This window comes from Dipodomys spectabilis, unplaced genomic scaffold (genome assembly GCF_019054845.1).
Source record: "Dipodomys spectabilis isolate Male_0828 unplaced genomic scaffold, ASM1905484v1 ptg000297l, whole genome shotgun sequence".
Classification (NCBI taxonomy): Eukaryota; Metazoa; Chordata; class Mammalia; order Rodentia; family Heteromyidae; genus Dipodomys; species Dipodomys spectabilis.
Genome location: NW_024870974.1, coordinates 13,921,542 through 13,926,217, shown reverse-complemented (window position 1 = coordinate 13,926,217; position 4,676 = coordinate 13,921,542).

The window sequence follows — 4,676 nt, the reverse complement described above, 5'->3', positions numbered from 1 at the left end:
TATTCACTACATTGTTTAAATACGTGTTACTGTTTTTTATGTTGAATCATGTGTTTAATTTTTGTACTTGAATTCAAACTCTTTGACATTAAATATGTGATGCTTTTAATATGTGTGTTTTATTTTTATTAGAAATGCACATTAGAATTATCACAATTACTTTCACCTCTGAGAACTCTTTGCAAGCGTGTGTCTTCATTAGTTCCAAGCAAAGGGTATTGTAAATAGAAAACACTAGTTTTGTAAAACACAACAAAAAACATTTCCAGGATCAATAGAAATACTTTGTTGGAAGGCCCACTGACATTTCTTCCTTTCACTTATATAGAATTAGTGATGTGTGCCATTTTGCTTAGTGGAGTGCTTTGATGACATGTTTCTTGTGATTGATATCAAAGATATTTCAGATATCAACTATTGCTTTTATTTAACTCGTGCAGCTGTAGACACAGGATTTGCAACCATTTACAAATAATTTTCCAACTTAATTTTTGAGTTTCTACCAGAAATTATAAGAAGAGTAAATTAATCAAACGTAATTGTTTTTGTCTTGTAAAGATGATTCGTTCCACGGAAATCGTATGTAATACCCTTTCAGTATACTACTTTAGATTTCTATTTTTTCTAATTTAAATGAGTGCAGACCAACATTGTTTTTCTTTCTGGACAAAACTCTGAGAACTTCACAGATTTGGCAACTTCCTTGCTGCATATATTACTTTCATGTTCAGTGCCACCCACTTAGCAAACATGTAATGAGTGTTTGTTGCTGTTGTGGCAATACCCCACAAAACAAAAGTGACTCCAGATCTTAATCCAGAGGGAAAACAGACATTTTGCTTTTCAGAGAAATGTTTCCACATGACTTTGTCACTTAGTAAAACAAATCTCAACTGAGAACAGCCAAAGTATTTGAGGACCTGTAGCAATGATTTGATTACTACTTCTGATAACCTTTCTTTGAAATTGGACCTTTTACTCTGTTGAGATACACATTTTTTTTGTCAGTTGTGGGGCTTGAACTCTGGGCCTGGGCACTGTCCCTTAGCTCTTCAGCTCCAGGCTAGCGCTCTACCAAATTGAGCCACAGTGCCACTTCTGGTTTTCTGGTGGTTTATTGGATAAGAGTCACATGGACTTTGCTGCCTGGGCTGGCTTTGAACCACAATCCTCAGATCTCAGCCTCCTGAGTTACTAGGATTACACGCATGAGCCATCAACTCCTGGCCAAGTTATACTTTTCATCTCTGCAAAATAGTGATATAACGTTAAAATACCTGCAAGTAAGCCAAATGGTGGTGTCTCACACCTTTAATCCTAGATACTCAGGAGCTTGAGATCTGGGGGATCATGGTTTGAGGAAGCCTAGGTAGAAAGGGCTGGGGATGTCGCTTAAGTGGTAGAGTTGTCAGCCAGTCAGCCAAGCAAACCCAAGGTCATGACTCTAAACACCACATGATAAATAGCCTTTACATATTTTTAAAAGATGCTTTATCTCACATGTAATAAGATAAATACAAATTGAAAGTAAGGCATGGAAGACTGGGAGAAAGCAAGGGAAGGGGTGACCTTGTCCAGAAAGAAATGTACTCATTACCTGACACAGGTATCTGTAACCCTTCTGTATGTCTTTATAATAAATAGTAATATAATAATAAAAAATAGTAAAGAATGGCAAAAATGTGAAAGTTCAATAAACTTTTGGCCAGCTGTTAAAAAGTAGTCTCATAGAGTGCCCATTACAAAGTAACCAAGTATTGAGTGGCTCATACTCACAATCAGAGCTACTCAGAAGGCTGATATCTGAGGATCCCGGTTTGAAGCCAGTGAAAGCAGACAAAACTGAGACTAGTCTTGAGTGAAAAAGGCAAGGAAGAACAGAGAACAATTTGGCAGCTGTTGTTTGTAATTACAAATATATCTGATGCAGCAATTATATTTGGGTTATACTTAACGTGTGTCTGAAACAGTATTTGTCAAAGGCTGTTCATCAAAGAATGTTTGAATAGACATTAAACCATTACTATGAAGCCATATAGGAAAAGAAAACCCTTCTATTTCTGAAACAGTACAGAGAACTCCAGGTCATTGAATAGACCAGTGAAACTTTTCCTAAGAGTGTGTGTGTGTGTGTGTGTGTGTGTGTGTATTTATCCTTACAGAATTTCATATGCAAATATGAACAAAGGTAAGTGTTCTTCCCATTCTTTACCCAGTAATAGGACACTGTATTATAATACATTCCTGAACCATTTGATATGTCTTCTTTCTCCCAACACTTATGTGTTTTGCCAAAAGTTTGACCATGTTTTTCTTTACAGGGCAGGATTCCAGATGTCCTCTATGTGTATAACCATGTGTATAACCATGTCCCAAGCAAGTTATTTCTCTATAATAATGAAGTGTTAATCATTTTTAATCACTGTGATAAAACACTTGGGAGAAACGATTCAAAAGGAAGATGATTTCTTTTGTCTCATGGTTTCAGAGGTTGCATTCCATGGTTGGCTGGTATCATTGCTGTGGGCCTGAGATGAAGCTGACACATCATGATGGAAAATGTATGGTGGAGCAAAGCATCTCACCCTGTAGCAGGCAACAAACGAGAGGAAGGCTCTGGGGACAAGTAAACTCTTCCAGTACATCTCTAATGCCCTACTTTTAACTAGGGCCACCTGCTAAGCATACCATTAAAAACATTGCTGAAGTTAACACCTCTACCCTAGTACCACCACCTTCCAGCACATGAGCTTTGTAGGGGGAAATTCATACCTAAGCCATAGCAGATAGGATTCCCTTCATCCTTCACTCCTTTGGGGTTCAAAATTCGAAATCCAAGATTTAAAAATCCTTCTGTGTTCGAATCTGAAATTGTTTTAGGGAGGAGATGTGGGAAGGAAAGCAATAGTGGGGGTATTAATTGGAATACAAGTAAGTGTGGAGAAATGTCACAGTGGAGAATACAACTGTTATGCTAATGTAAATTTCATATGTTAGTGGATGCTAATTTACCTATTTGTAAAAGAAAAACAACTCTGGGCTCTTCATGTTAGTGATCACCCCTAACAATCACCAATGGAAATTTTGGTGGTTGAAGTATGTGAAAATCGTTGCCTTCTATGTTGATGGTGCACTTAAAGCCCACTCCACATTGTAAGGAGGGCCTTTTCTTGGTTGTGGGTCCTGAACTCTGGGCCTGGGTGCTGTCCCTCAGCTCTTCAGCCCAAGGCTAGTACTCAACCACTTGAGTCACAGCTCCACTTCTGACTTTTTCTGCTTATACGGTGCTAAGGAACCGAACCCAGGGCCTCATGCATGCAAGGCAAGCACTCTACCACTGAGCCACTTACCCAGCCCCTTAAGGTGGGGGCAGGTGGTGGGAAGGGAGGGAAGGTCTTAATTCCTGAATCTTCACCTTTTCTAGTCATGGTAGAGGAACGAAGAACCACATAGCCTGGTAACTACGATGATAATCAAACTCAACCAATTCAGTCAGATGTTAAAATTCAACCTCCCCAGAATGTTAGAATACCTGTTTGTTTTTTTCTCAGCAAAATAGGTCACCGGTTTTTTTTTTTCCCACTAGTGAACTCAAGCTTCGTTTTTTTATAGGTGGCCCTTTTACCACTTGAGCCATGCCTACCACTCCTGGCTAAGTGGAGATTTGTCTTGGGCTGGTTACAAACTTTGATTCTTAGACCTGAGCAGCTAGGGATTACAGGCAGGAGCTACCAACACCCAACTTTTCCCATGGGATTTGAATTTAGGCAGGCACTTTGCCATTTAAGCCACACCCCCAGCTCTTTTTGCTTCAGCTATTTTTGGGGGACAGGCTTGTCTTAAACGTACAAAACCAGTCAGCTGCCTACAAAAGTCTGCTGTTGTCCCAGCCATTCACAGGAGCCTTGTGGTGTAAGTACTTTTGGAAATAAAAGACTGGAGCCAAGTCCACATTAAAGCAGAAATCACTGGACTGAGAATTAAGCAGTGGAAGGTGGAGGCTCAGTGGAAATGATAGTCCTCAGGAAATGCTCAATTATTAAGTTACCATTTAACGGGTGGAATGAAAACCCCTGTTTATCAGACATTTGGTGTTCCTCAGGCTTTTCATCGAGGAGGTGCCTTTTTTCTAATGCAAATGGTGTGGATTTTTACTCAAGGTCTACCGAAGAAACAGGATTGGGGGAAGGGAAGCGAGTCTCCCGCAGCCAAGTCTGCTCTTGAACCTGAGGCCATGGCCTCAGCCTCTGGGTGCTGGGATTACAGATTTGGGCCGCCGGCGCCAGTGGGTCATGCCTGTCCTCCTCCCCCCTCCCCGCTCAGGAGGCTGAGATCTGAAGATTGAGGTTCAAAGTCAGCAAGGGCAAGAAAATCTCCAATGAACTACCCAAAAAAAGGAAGGAAAAAAAGCCTGCCGTGGCGCTGTGGCTCGCGTGGTAGAGCGCTGGCCTTGAGCGAGCAGCTCAGGGGCAGCGCCCAGCCCCCGAGTTCGAGCCCCAGGACCTCTGCTACAGCACAATGGAGGGATCTCACTGCTTTAGGCCAAGGGAGAAAGCCAAGACCAGAGGCCTCTCGGATAGCTCCACCGCACGAAGTTCCAGGAAGGACCACGCCAGGTGACCGCAGCGTCCGCGCCGCGCACGCTCGGGGCGGGGTGGGGGGGTCACCCCGCGGTA